This window comes from Equus quagga, chromosome 12 (genome assembly GCF_021613505.1).
Source record: "Equus quagga isolate Etosha38 chromosome 12, UCLA_HA_Equagga_1.0, whole genome shotgun sequence".
In the NCBI taxonomy this organism is placed as follows: Eukaryota; Metazoa; Chordata; class Mammalia; order Perissodactyla; family Equidae; genus Equus; species Equus quagga.
Window position 1 is genome coordinate 59,574,096 of NC_060278.1, and position 15,337 is coordinate 59,589,432.

Genomic DNA, 15,337 nt, shown 5'->3' on the forward strand with positions numbered 1-15,337 from the left:
CAGAATGCCTGGCTCATGGTTACAATGAGAGAAAAACCAGGGAAGGCCAGCTTTCCATAGGCATTCGAAGGACATAGTATTTAATCACCAAACAAGCAGTCATGTGAAGTAGACAAGTATCCCAGGACATATGTTATTACCTGAAGTCCTTTAGAAGGAGAAAAAAATTCGTATGGATATGGACTGGAATGTTTAGATAGTTGCTACTGTTCACTCACGATCAAGGTGGTGCTTTACTTGCGAGTAGGATGTCGGGGAAAGAGAAAATTGTAGCAGATTAAGGATGTAATGCACATTTAGCACATAGCATAAGCTATGAAATTTAGGGTGGTCTAAGGGAAAACACAAAGAAATTAAACATTAATAGTAGCCAGAAGAGCTTTTCTTGGACAATAATGAGAGTGAAAATGGTGCAACTGTTTGGAGTATTTACCAACAATAATATACCAGCAAGGCTGGGTATGAAACACTATGGCCATTTCTAAGGAATCGAGGTTTTCTATCAAGTCAAAGTGTATCAACCAGGGAAATAGATGGCATTCTCAAGTCCGGATAATCCAAGCAGGATTGAACAAGGAGACTATCTACGAAGGTAGACAGTGTGCAGCAGACCCCAGGGAGAAGGGCTGGTCTCTAGGCCTGACGGGATGCACGAAGCGGGTGCTTACTAGAACTCAGAGAGGCGCGGAGAGAGGACAGGTTGAGAGAAGCAGTGACCTTGAACTTAGGGATACGGCCAAGCTTAGGTGACACCACAAGGAGGGAGCCGGGGAAATACATACCTCAACCTCACTCTCTACTTTCCCTCCATCTGCTGGGGCTCCCCACTGGCCAAACCCAACCAGAGGGCCCTTGGTATGGTTTATAGGTTAGATACCTTGGGAGAGGGCAGGGTGGAGGGGTGACGAGAATTGAAATGGGGGTGCAGACAGATTTGCTGCACACAATGTATTCTTTCTCTCTGTGTGTATATTTTTCCATTTCTGTATCTCAGATGAGTCCACTAAAATATTAACTCTAAGCAGCATTGGCTACAATAGTCTAGGCCATGTGGCAAGTGCTTAGAAATACCTCTTCTGCACCATGAGCCAAACAGACAAAGCCCCTCCCTTCATCAAAGCTACATCCATTTCTCAAGTTTCTATCCAGCACCACGTATCTAAGTTTTACTATTCTATATTTCCAATTCTGATATAGCTAATTCTTCAGTATTTTTTTTTATTTCAGATAGCCTAAAAATGTCTCTTATTTTCCCCCACACTGAGACCTTTCATGCCCCTCCTTCGTTTTCCAGAATGATCCGTACTCATTTCTGTTATGGAACCAGGTTTGTTTTTGCCCGTCACCCAGAAAGCCAGTCAGTGAGTCGATGAGGTTGCAGCAGAAAGAGGGTTTAATCACAAGGCATGCAAGTGAGGGAGCGGCAGAACCAGTCTCAAATCCGCCTCCCCGAAAATGGGGACTCAGGGATATTTATGGGGTAGGGAGCAAGATGGTCTGAAGTGTGGAGACAGAGGATTGGAGGTGAGGAGAGGTGAGGTCATTGGTGATCTGTGCAAGCATAGTCAAGCTTCACGCCTCTTCATAGGGTGCATGGTCACAAAATGGCGGCTTTACCATGATCTGAGGGTGGATTTTTTAGCTCCTCGATGTCACAAAGATCACTTGTCAAGCATTTGCGAGGGCCCAGTTGACGGGATGGTGGTCTCAATTGGCCTGTACTGGACAAGGGGGTCTCAGTTCCTAAAAGACCACTCAATTATTCTGTTGATAAGATGCAGTCAGTTGAACTGGTCCTGGAGGGTCCGTGGTTACATTTCCACTTGACCCTCCAGATCTTCCATGAACAAGATGGCGCCCAGAAAAAAGTGATGGAGTGAATGTTCAACAAGTATCAAGAAAAGTAAGTGTTCAAGCAGCAGCATCCAGCATTTCTTTGCAGGACAATTCCATACATGGGGCCTACATATGCCAACTCGCGTCTGGCTATGCCATTATTCTCCATAGTAATACAAACCCAAAATAATTAATACCTCTCCTCTCTCAGCAAATGTCCAGCCCCTAGTCCCCTGTCCTCACGCTCAGCTGGAAATCTCACTTCTTACTTCACTGAGAAAATTGAAGCAGTGGGACGAGAATAGTCACCAGTTGCCACTGTCCCCTTTACAAACCACATCTACACCTGGCCCATATTCTCTGCGTTCCTCCAGTTCATACAAATGGCCTCTCCAAGTCCCCTCTTAAAGCCAAACCCTCCCCAGGGCATCTGGTCCCGTCTCCTCCGACCTACTCAAGGACCTCTCTCCAGCACACTCCCTTCTTTCCCGCATCAAATTTCCCGCTCTACTAAATCTTTCCCGTCAGCGCTCAAACCGGCCAATATTTCTTCCATGTTAAAAAAAAAAAAAAAAAAAAAAACCCTCTTTACCTTTGTTATTTGTTTCCTGTGGCCTCATAACAAACTGCCACAAACTGAGTGGCCTAACAGAACAGAAAGTTATTCTTTTCACGGCTCTGGAGATCAGAAGTCTGGAATCGAGGTGTTGGCAGGATGCACTTCCTACAGAGCTCTAGGGGAGAAACGGTCTTGAATTTCCCTCTGCCAAAGACACTCGTCATTAGATTCAGGGCCCACCTGAATAATCTCCTCATCTCAAAATCCTTACCTAAACTGTATCAGCAGAGACCCTTTTCCAAATAAAGTACCATTCACAGGCTCAGCTAACTCCTGAGTGATCTTTACTCGGCTACAGGAAGTCACAGCCTGCCAACAAGGAGATGTAGAAGGAACGAGCCATGGAAAACCACCAATTTGCAGCCTCCACTGAAACAACTGACTCAGGCAAGGAATATCTTGGATGCTAAAACCGTGGGATGAAAGGTCACCTGGAGAAAGGATAGTCACACAAACTCTACGTATCATCCAACAGACTCCTTATTACTTAACAAGGGGATGGGCACCTTTGCAGTGAAGAAATCTGGTGATGCCCCTGAACCCAGGGATGAGGCCTTGTATGGGGACCATTGCATGGGATGCACTGAGAGGACCCAACATCACCTCTGCGGTACCACAGTAGAAATGGATAATCTGAGCCTACTCATGAGGAGACGATCAAAGCCACGTCAAGGAACAGTCTGCAGAATAACGGATCTGGATTCTTCAAAAATGTCCACATCAGGAAATCCATAATAAGGGCCATGCTGTTATTTTTTTTGAGGAAGGTTAGCCCTGAGCTAACATCTGCTGCCAATCCTCCTCTTTTTGCTGAGGAAGACTGGCCCTGAGCTGACATCTGTGCCCATCTTCCTCTACTTTATATGTGGGTCACCTACCACAGCATGGCTTGCCAAGGGGTGCCATGTCCCCACCCAGGATCTGAACCTGGGAACCCCAGGCCGCCAAAGTGGAACTTGTGCATTTAACTGCTGCACCACTGGGCCGCCCCTGGGGCGGGGTGTTCTTGATTAAAGAAGACTAAAGGCTGGGGCCACCTCATGGCCGAGTGGTTAAGTTTGCACGCTCCACTTTGATGGCCCAGGGTTTCACCGGTTTGAATCCTGGGCACAGACATGGCACCACTCATCAGGCCACGCTGAGGCAGCATCCCACATGCCACAACTAGAAGGACCCAAAACTAAAAATACGCAACTATGTACTGGGGGGCTTTGGGAGAAAAAGGAAAAATAAAATCTTTAAAAAAACAAAAAAGAAGAAGACTAAAGGCATGACAGCTACATGGAATGTCTGGATTTTTACATCCTGGATTTTTTTTTTTTAAGCTATGAAGAGCATTAACAGGACAAATGGAGACTGTGTACCAGATAATAGGATTATATCAACGCTAAAGTTCTTTAGTGTGATGATTGTACTATGCTTACGTAGGAAAATATCCTTATTCTCAGGAGTTACTTAAGTACAAAGTGCCATAATGTCTGCATCTTACTTTCAAATGGTTTAGAAAAGAGAGAGTGACAGAGAGAGAGAAAAAGCTAATGTGGCAAAATGTTAACAACTGGTCACTCTAGATAAAAATACAGGTGCTCATTGTATTATTCTTCCAACTATTCTCTAGGCTTGAAATTTTTCAAAGTAACAAGGGGGTACACCTTAAACTAATACAACATTATATGTCAACGATATCTCAATAAAACTGGGGGGGGGAGATATTGAAGGGTATCATAAAAATTATCACAGAGCCATTCTTAAATATCAGAAATAAACTAAAAAGAGTCTTTGAAAATCATCTGAATGACAGAAGCCTTGCTTGCCAAAGCTTTATGTAAGAAAAGCTAAAGAGAATATTGGTTGCAAGGTTCTTGAAAGGGTTTGTGTCAGTAGCAACTGGGCTGGCTACAAAGGATGGTGGAGACAGAGCAGCCTTTGGCCTAGGATTGCAATTTCTAGTCCTTGCTCTGTGAGACCTGGACCCGTAATGTCCTCAGGTTTTGGTTTTGTCACATCTGTAATGATAGGGTCACTCTAGTTGAGCTTAAGTTCTATTTTGTGCACAAAATTATGTGATATAGATAAAAGAGAATGCTTCTGGCCTGTCATATATACTCACTATATAGTGTACCCAAAGCTAGAAGATATAAAACCACGGATACACTTTCGTTGCAAAATATAAAACAAAATAAAAATGGAAAAAAAAAAAATAGCCAGTTGGCGGGGAAATGAAGTCTTAGTATATGACTATTTTTTCTCTCTAAGAGAGCTTCTCATTGACTTGAAAAATAGCCCCTGCCTCACTCAATCCCTGTTCTACATTACCTGCGCTGCCCTCTCCCATCTGCCAAGCCACCCCAGTGTCCCCAACCCACCACCGCCCTTCCTACCCTCCGCAGCAGACCACCGAGCACAATCGGACTGGGGGCCCCCGGCCAGCTCCACCTGTCACTTTTCTCAAAATCACCATCCTCCTGCAAATCATTTGGTCACATAAACCATTGGTGCTCAACCTTAGCTTGAGCCTCAGAATCACCCAGGGGGCTTTATAAACGCAGACACCCCAGAGCCAGTCGTACAGATTCTAACTCACTCGGTCGGGGGCTACAATGCACCTGTATTTACATGTTTCAAGATCCAAGTGAAGCCTGGCAGTCACGGACGGGAGCCCCTGGAGCAAACCCCTCTGGGTGAGTTTCTCTTTGTTTACCCACTTCGTTCCGGTTAAGAATGATCATTTTGACAGTAAAGAAATCCTAAACTTTGGGGACATTTCAGTGGTTGCCTTACCACTCTTGTGGTATATACAGTACTCTGCATACGCAAACTTGCCCCGGGTGTAAAGTTTGATGTCATGAGGCAGCAGGATGAAATCAGGCATATACATTAGGAGGAACGCCAGTCATTTACAAAAATCCATCATATGTTAATACTCAGTTGCCAACTAATCCAGGAAAAATATACTAAAGTATATGAGAAAAACTTAATTTCCACAGGCATTCCCCTGTTTTCCTCTTTCAATGGTTACAAGACAAGGTTGAGTCAAAGTGCTATGGGAGTGCAGGCAGGCGAACTCTGGGTGTCTCAGAGTGCAAGGTACCTGTCTAGGGTCTGGGAACTGCTCTGAACCTTGGTATCCTCATCTGAAAAAAGGGATAATAAAACGTACCTTTAGGGGGCCAGCCTGGTGGCACAGTGGTTAAGTTCGTGCACTCAGCTTCAGCAGCCTGGGGTTCACTGGTTCGGACTCCAGGTGCGGACCTACATACACACTGCTCATCAAGCCATGCTGTGGCAGCATCCCACATACAAAATAGAGGAGGACTGGCACAGATGTTAGCTCAGGGCCTATCTTACTCACCAAAAATACAAAATAAAATCTATCTTTGGCTATAACCAAAATGACATATAGTGACAAGTGTCGGCGAGGATGTGAAGGAACGGGAATTCTTATATGCTGCCGGTGGGAATGTAAAGTGGTGCAGCCACTTTGGAAAACAGTTTGGCAGTTTCTCAAAGAAGAAAAAGTTACCGTATGATCCAGCAATTCCTTTCCTAGGGGTATACCCTTAAGAAATGAAAATGTACATCCACAAAAAAACTTGCACACAAATGTTCATAGCAGTATTATTCTTACTCATAACAGCCAAAAAGTGGAAATAACGCAATTGTCCATCAACTGGTGAGTAGGTCAACAAAATGTGCTATATACAAATGCAATAGAATATCTATCATTCAGCCATAAAAAGGTATGGAGTGCTGATTATTTGCTGCAACAGTGACGAACCTTAACAACATGTTAAGTGAAAGATGCCAGTCACAAAATACCACCTATTGTATGATTCCATTCATATGAAATGTCCAGGATTGACCAATCTAGAGACAGAAAGTAGGTCAGTGGTTGCCTAGGGCTGGGTGAATAGAGAGAAATGGGGAGTGACTGTTAATGGGGAGGGTTTCTCTGCAGGGTAATAAATATGTTCTAAAATGGACCATGGGGATGGCTGCACAATAGTGTGAATATCCTAAAAATCACTGAATTGTACTTTAAGTGGGTGAATTACACGGTACGTGAATTATATCTCAATGGAATTTATTTTTTAAAATAAATGTATCTTGCATCATTCTTCTGAACTTCACATAATTTATGTAAGGGCTTCGCATCGTCCTGCTGAATAACTGAAATTCAATAAATGGGCACTATTATTAATGGTTATTAGTTATTAAGGCAGGCCTACCAGGAAGTGACATGGAATAGATTTGGGTCTTGGATGAGCAAAAGTTTGCTAAGATAACTTGGCTGAAGAGTAAACCAAGGTATCCCTTACAGTAATTCCTTAATTGTGTTATACTTTCTTACATATGTGTGTCTTGCGCTAGACCCTGAACTCCTAAAGGACAACGTCCACGTCTTATTTGTCTATGAATTCCCGGCACCAGGAATGGGATATTAGTGAAATAATTTAAAGTATGTACAACAGATATTACCAAGCTGTTTAAAATGCCGTAGAAGATTAGTTAACAACGTGAAAATACGAAAAATGAAAAAAGCAGTTCATGTGAAAGAGTCTGATCATTTGTGGTATGTTTAAAAAAAAAAAAAAAGATGAAAGGATTTTCATGGAGATACACACAGTGGTCATCTCTAGGTGGGAGGGTTATCCGTGATTTTTATTTTCTTCTTTTTGATCTTCTGTATTTTATACATTTTCTGGAGTCTATATTACCTTCGTAATAATGATGTCTGGTCACTGACAACACTGGTCTATTCTAAGTAGAGGACACAGCACCCCTCCCTCCAAACTTCGTGAAAACACATTCTCGTACCTCAGCTGCACCCCAACATCTTACAAAGCTGTGCTCCTTAAGAGTGGGTACCCCTCAGATCACGTGTGCTTTTTCAAGATACAAATACCTGGGCCCTACCTGAGACCTAATGCATGAGACTCTCCTGGGGTAACATCTGGGCAGACGTCCCAGATAAAGTTTCCAGAGCTGCTCGCTTGCTCTGTCATTACTAAATTAAGAACAAACGCGAAAAACCTTGGCTCGTGGAATCTGCAAAACTTCATTAGCACTTGTCTCCAGACCTGCACTTCTGTGTCTCTCTCCTCCACATTGGCTGTGAGCTCCTGGAGGCAGGAGTTCTGTCTGATTCTTCTCCGTATCACAATGGCTGACGCATAAGCCATGCTTCCGAGGCCCTGACGGGATGGATGGCTACTTGCGTGCAAGAACAATAAACACCATTCACCTCCCTCCTTTTTCTGCCACTGTTTTATAACCTAGCTTGCTTACCTGTAAAATAATCATGTTAGGCAGGTTGGATTGTAACCCGGCCAATAAAAGTAAACAACTTTAGAAATATGTGATAACTCCAGTAGGTAGATACTCTGCTGGGAGATGACAATGGGGCACAGAGACATGGAGCGGCTTTATGCACAGGGTATTTTTAAAATGCAAAGCAAACCTCTCCGGAGCTTTTTATCCATCCTCGGCACTAGTCCAATACCACCAGGCTCTTGGCACCATCTTTAATTAATTCAGCTCTACACTGAATTCAATATTCTTCAGTAACTCCCTTTTCCAAAAATGCATTTGAGGCTTTCCGTTAACATTTTATTAATAGCTCTGCAATATTTGAGCTCTCTACAACACTAAGATGAAGGATCCAAAAATAAGATGAACTGGAAAGAGAGGCTCAGGTCTGCCTAGGCATGCTTCGATCCTATCTGCAAAATAAGTACAGAATATAGACATATGTATACGTGGCCAATAATTTATCCAAAAATCCAGATTTTCGTGAAGTGCCTATATCTATCAGACACTCCTGTGGAATTATGCAATCAGTGACCAGTGAGGTAATCTGTAAAACTGACCACAAATTCTCTACCCCGACTTCCTTGCAATGTGATCCCGCAGCCTTCCCGTCACGGGGTCGAGTCTATTTCCTCACACCTTGCATCTTACTTGGTCCTGTGACTTTATGACAAATGCGACATGAGCAGTGGCTTTTGTTCCCCTGTGGGGGTCCCTCCCTTGCTGCATTTGGGCCCTCACACCGCCACATGAAGGAGGCTGAGCTAGCCTGCGAAACCAGAGGAAACAGGGAGCCGCACCCAGGCTCCCGTCAGCAAGGCCTTCCCGGGTTATCTGGCCGCCATCTAACCCACCCCGGCTGACTCTAGACGTGCAGCCAGCCCAGAAGATATCAGCCCGGCTGCTCAGACCAGAATCATCCAACCACAGAAGCATGAACTAAATATATGATTGTTTTAAGCCACTAAATTTGGGGGCGAGTGTTGCTAGCAGACGCTATCTGATTAAAACAGGGCGATAGCTTTACAATTCAAAATGCTACCTGGAGACAAACTCTTACTCATGGACCCATGGACTGACGCAGCACATCCTTATAAAGTCGAATCTGCAGAGCCCCAATTCTATTTACCTGGTCTGACAGACGACACGGCCACTGGAAACCTACTATGTGCCCGGAAGCTCGGGGGAAAGACCACAGTTTACTCAGGCAACATTTACTGAGCGTCTGCGGGAGTGCGAAGATGATGAAATAATCACTCAGCCTCCGCCCTCAAAGTTCTCCGTCAGGGAAATGGAAAAACACAATGGTCATCAGACAATTAAAATAAAATCTGATAATTTTTATGAAGGATGGAGGCATGCTGGAGGTGGTGGGAGGAGGAGGAAGGAGAAAGAAGGAAAGGCCTCCTGGGCCGGGCACTTTAGCCAGATCTTGAAAGATAACGGGAGTTAGCCAAGAGGAGTGGCGGTGATGTTTCCAGGCAAAGGAGCCACAGAGACCTGGCTGGGATCCCATTCTAACCTCGACTTCCCTGGAATTGGAACCCAGAGCACAAACACGGGAGAGCAGCAGGCCTGAGTGGAGCCGAAGGGGCAGAGAGGAGGTGACAGCAATGGTAATGCACCCAGAGATCGTGCTGAGAAACTTGAATTTCATTTTGAGGTCACTGAAAGTTCTTGAGGTGGGGAGATGCCATGGCGAGCTTTAGAAAGCTCTTTGCTCAACTTGTCAATAGTGAGGACCATGCTGAGGGGCACATCGGCTGAAGGCAGGGGGACCACGTGTAAGTTGCACCTGCACTAAATAAGCCGGGCTAAAGGGGCCCTCACACAGAGTGAGCTCCACGAGGCTGGGAGGACACAGTGACCAACACCAAATTCAAGCATACAGCCGCGGCGGGGTGAGTAGGGGGAGGTCAAAGACAAGACAATGATCGAGGGTGCCTTACCTACCTGCTAATGTCATGCGGGAGAGGCTTGGGGGTAAGAGCTGATAGCTGAGTTTTGACATATTGAGTTTGGGCATCTATGGAAACCCCAAATGGAAAGGTTCACAGGGTCATGGATGTGCTGCTCTGCAGAGAAGGGAGCTGAAGATGCAGGCGTGAGGCGACGGCAGAGGCATGCCCTGGGAGCCTCTGGGCTGTACCCTTGGGAAAGTGACTTTCCTCTCTGAGTCTCCAGATCTGGGAAAGGAAGATATTAACCATTACATGACAGGGTTGTGGCGAAATTACACGTGATAACATTAAACACAGTGCTTGGTACATGACAGGCATTCAGCTCCGCTGGCTTATTGTGAATGAGAACCAGGAAGAGCAGGTATTCGGTGAGAAAAGGCCCAGCAGGGGTGGGCTCTGGGGTGTACCAGTATTTGAGAAACAGGCTAAGGAGCAGACGAAGAATACCGAGAGGAATGTAATAAGTAAAATTAACGGAAGAAAATAAGCTAGCAGGTCGACGCCCCATCAGAAAGCTGCTGATGAGCACAAGCTACTCAGTCTCCTAAAGAAGTTCCTACACATTGACCAACAGTTCCTCCTCCACGATCCTACTATGCTAAGGAAAGAACTCATCTCCTAAAAATTAAGAAGAATATTTGTATAAAATGCCCATTGAGCCTTAAATAATCAGGAAGAACACAAACAGAGAAGAGTTCCGTGAGTTGTGGTGGGTCAGAGTTGGGAGTGTGATGCAAACGTTCGCAAACGCGGACGAAACGTACCAACTATTACTAGAGATCAGACTGTGTTATAGGAGAATTCCTGATTTTTGTAACTTCCTTAATTTATCGCAATAAATACGTATTATTCACATATATGCACCCCAAAACCCTTGGTTGAAAAAATAAATGAAAGGAATTATGGAACATTTTACTGGGGGGGGGGGGAAGGAGTACTCACCTTGTTTTCGCTGTCCCTCACGATGGGACCCGCCCTATCTTTCCAGGTTTGTTTCTGATGATTCCTGCTCACACAGGCTTCCTCCAGCCAAACTGGGCTTGTGGGATTGCTTGCTTTCTACGCACCGCTCTCCGTCCTGTCTCAGACGATTCCCTCTGCCGGGAATACCTTCTTCCAGATGCTGACACCCCACCCCCAATGAGGCAGGCCTGTCTATCAAAACACCACCCATCCCACCAGTCCACCGGCCCCCCGAACCCACCTGGATCTTATCTTTAATTTCTCTTTCTGGTCAGCAACCACGGCTGGGTGCTTCCTTGAAGGCACTGTTATTTCATTTCATGCCAAAATACTCACCCGGAGGTCATTCCTGAGGCCAAGATTCAGGGGTGGGTGGCAGAGGGACGTTTCTAAACACTCTGAAATCATTGCAAAACTGTGTGTGTACGTGCTCATATGCGCATTTTTCTGGGAGAGAGGAGCTATAACTTTCACCAGATTCTCAAATCTTCCGTGACCCAAAAGAGGTCATCTCTGGGTGGGAGGGTTATCCTGGATTTTTATTTTCTTCCTTTTGATCTTCTGTATTTCATACATTTTTCTGGACCCAAAAGAGGGTAAGAAACACCAAAATTCATTTAATTCTCATTTGGTCCTTTTGTCCTGTCTGCTCAGTGGTTGAATTCAACTGAATGAAGTCAGCACAGATGCTGGCGTTTACCAAGCGGAAAGGGCAAGTTTTGACAAGAAAACCCTTACCTCCTCTAGTCTGAAGGTTCTATCACAACCCACACAAGAACAAGAGTGAAAGTGGATTTATTGTATTTTCTTTAAAACTGTGAGCCCAGCCGACCAGCGAGGCTGGGGTTGGGGATGAGCGAGGCCGTGTGCGGTCCTCCATGTCACGTGACTCACTGCTCTCTTGAGTACTAATTCCCTCGGACTCGTCGTACCTCATTTCCTATTTATGCAACATGGAAAATAACTCTTGCCCCTTATCTACCAAACGGGGAGGTTGTGAGGGAAACAGATGACACAGAGAACGCTTCTGGAACACTTCCTTAGGCAGAGGCTTCACAAATCTTCTCAGCAGAGGGGCCTGTGGCCGCAGCGCTGTCCGGGCGTCCCGAGGAGCTGCCTGCCTTCAGGTCGAGAAGATTTCCAAACGCACCCAGACTTGGCCTCGACGGAAGAAGAAAACCTGGGGCTGGAATGCGCCCTGACCACACTCCAGAGCAGCATTTCTCCACATCTAACCCAGATTCCCATTTGATAAGCACTGGGAATCTCCCTCCCTCCTTAAATTTTGTATTATGAAAACAAGGGTTTATTTTTTTTTCCCCTTTTCAAAGTGCACGATTCCATAATAAAGACTACTGGGCAATAAAAAGGAATGAACTCTGGATTTTCAACAGAATGGAGGAAACCCAAGCGCCTTGGCGGAAAGAAGCCAAAAAGAGTACAGGGCGCATGATGGCGTTCACACGAAATTCTAGAGAAGTGGATGATGCATTGTGACAGACAGGAGATGAGCAGTTGCTGGGGCTGAGGGGTGGGGGCCCCAGGGAACTTTGGGGGAGGGGTGATAGAAATGTTCGTATCCTCATTCATTACCTGTGATGTTTGCTCAAGGCACACATATGTCAAAACTTACCACATGTGTGCACTTATTGTACATGAATTTATACCTCAATAAAGCTGTTTTCCAAAATTCTACTATACCATTGAATTTTTTCAAGGAAGTTTAACCCTGTCCACCCTGGCCCCATAAAAATTGTTCGAAAAAGTGAGCTTACCCACCACCTGAGTCAACAGGACTCAGCACAGGAAGCAAGCACTTAACAGTCAGTACTCCTCATTTCCACAGGGGCCTGGGGGTCTCACCCCAGCACTGTTCTGTTCCCTCCCTGGAGATGACCGCCTGCTTCTTTCTCCTCCTCTCCACTCTTCTTTCCAGAGGCAGCTCAGGAATTTCCAGAAGGCGCCCTGAAGCTGGGCTGGATCCCCCGCTTGGGTTCCTGTAGCTCCTGGGAGTGCTTCTAGCCTACTGATTTTCACTGTTTAGGCTTCCTGTCTCCCCCACGAGACCGGACACCCAAAAGGGCTCTGAACCTTTCTCTGTACTTTGAATGCCCCGTGGCAGCCTTGTGAAGCCTTCTCAGAACAAGGTAAAACACACAGGCATGTGCAGAAAACGTCGTGAAGTACAGTTTTCAAACCATTAAAACATACGTTTGACGTAACGACACACGTGCCTTTTTAGTGATGTCTTAAATGACAAGATGTAGTGGTAGGGCAAATAATTCCCAGTATTTCAAAGTAGTGATACGTATGCACCATATTTCAAGAGAGCTGCAAACAGCTGTAATACGATATGAAAATACGTGTGATTTCCTGGTGACGGTCACAGGTACAGCTAACCCCGCTGTGGTTTCCCACTGCCATCCACCTCTGAAGGAAACCGACCCTGCACTTGGAGGTTACTGAAAACGTAGTCTTTTCTCCACCCGAGTTCACGAAACCCCTGAATTCCACCCAAGGACAAGGACCCATGCACGCCTGGCAAAGAGCTACGATTTGGAGAGGCCGTGGACTATTGATCTTTGTGTTTGTGATGCTCTTGTCTTACAGTGGGAGAACTTAACATCCAGCTACAAAACCCTGTAAAAATAACAAGGACAATAGTAAGTGTGAACACAAAAACAAAGATAAATAATTTCTCCTGCTAATAGTTGTGATCATTACTACTAGTATGCTTACAACAAAGTATTTCCTGGGAAGGTGCTCACGGGCTGCCGAGGTAGCCTCAAATGCAGCTACCTGACCCACATCTGCCCCGCCCGGACACCTTATCACACACTTCGCAATTCTCCATGCATGAACACGAAGCCACGGAAAGAGACTGTGTAAAGACGGAGAGGATTTCGGGGAGGAAGTCAATGCTCTCACCGTGACCTCACCCCGTCCAATGTGACCTTCAAATAACCTTGTAGCTCTGGATCCATGGAGAAGGTAAGAAACGCCCTTCGCTCAGACTTTTTCCTCCCATTGCAGCAGCGAATAACGCAAGATGCTTTGTCCCACCGCCTCTCTCTGAGTATTACTACAGACTTCCTTTCTTCTCTTTTTGTTGCTGCAGCTCTTGTTGAGAGCGTTTCATAAGAGTGTAAAGATAATGAAATAGGTTCGAGCGAGCTGGGGTAACAATGAAACACCTGGCGGGCGGGGGGGGATCCTGCTCCCTGTTCACAGGCCCTCTGTGGTGGAGGCTGCACCCTTGACTGTGCACCCCCGGGCCCCAGTGGGCCTGTGCATGCTCAGCCCGGTCTCCTTCCGGGCCAGAGAAGAAGACGGCAGCTCCTAGGCCTCCCACCCGTGAGCCGCTCCCTTTAGCATTTGAGGACTGATGTCTTAACTCCCGCCATAACTCAAATGAACTAAGGTGAGGGGAAAATGTTTACCTTCAAATCTCTTTGTCACTCCCATCCAAGACATGCTGGAGCTGCGCTGACCCTAAATCAGTCAAACGCAAAAGAATGCTGAGCCCGTGTGGCCGATCCACCCACATGGGTATCCCACTGTGGCCCAAACATCTGCAACCTTAAAAATGAGCTGTGGAGAGATAAGCAGTTTGGGAAACGGAGTGTCGGAAGATAGTGGCTCATGGCCTGAACGAGAACTACAGGGTGACGACATGGGTAGCTCGCTGGCAGGCCCACCATCCTCAAGCAAGCCAAAGGCACCTCTCTGGCTGCCCCTGCCTCAGCCAAGGCCAGCTGACCTGCAGGACATTGTGCACACTGCACAAATGAGCCTCTCCCTTCGCCCTGCCCTCTCGCTCACCGGCTTCTTACCCTTTGTCTACAAGCATGTTCCAGTTGATCGCATCTTTACAGCGACAACCACCTTTTTACACCACTTCTCCCAAAAGTTACCAAATGGCTGCCTGTTATCTCCGCTCTCACTTCTTCAGAGAGCAGTTCGCAGTGGGTGTCTTCACTTCCTCCCTCTGAGCCTCCCCCCTGACCTCTCTCAGCTGTTTCCAGCCACCAGTCTCTGCATTGGACTGCAATTAATATATTCAAACGATGGTGCCAAAGTCAATGACCTCAACATTGCCCACTGGACCCAATGGGTGGGGGGCTTTGAGTCCTCGGCTGGCGTGATCCCGGGTGACGCCGGACGTCCCGTCCACCTGGGAACACTGCTCCCTGGTTCTCCTCCCACCTCGGCTTTTCTCCTGCATTTTCCTTCAATGCTGGTATTCCTAATTTTCCTTCTTAAGTCCCCTTGTCTCACTCAGTCTAACCATTCTCTTTAGGAGAGCTAGTCCATTGGGCTTGAAGCTTTTTCTGCTCAGGAATCTCCTAAAACAAAAACTACGTATCCCTATGAGATTTCTAATTTGACATCCACATTTTTTTTTTTATCCCAAGTTTAAATGGTTGCAAAGAATCTTGTTTATAGTGTTTCGGACATGCACAAGAACTTCTCTAAGAGTCAGAATCATTCTTATCACTGTTTTAACTCCTATTTCCATTCCACTTAGCCCACAGATCTTTTAACAGATTTACTGAGCTATAAGTCACATATCATCCAATTCATCCATTTCAAGCGTACAATTTAATGCATTTTAGCATATTCAGTTATGCCACCATCACCACAATCA

General features: G+C 45.9%; 1 protein-coding gene across 12 annotated transcripts in view; it reads right to left on the reverse strand.

Annotated features, from left to right (window-relative positions):
* Window positions 1–15,337, reverse strand: part of LOC124248356 (uncharacterized) — a 126,583-nt gene that overhangs the window by 78,029 nt on the left and 33,217 nt on the right. For 5 of the 12 annotated variants that reach the window (XR_006891007.1, XR_006891010.1, XR_006891008.1 and 2 more), the window contains one exon: window positions 9,719–14,280. The exons of 6 other annotated variants lie outside the window; for them this stretch is intronic. The gene's annotated coding sequence lies outside the window, so the exon portion shown is untranslated. Of the gene's footprint in view, window positions 1–140; window positions 3,286–9,718; window positions 14,281–15,337 lie in introns of those variants that run through there. One more of the 12 variants, XR_006891011.1, reaches the window with a different exon arrangement.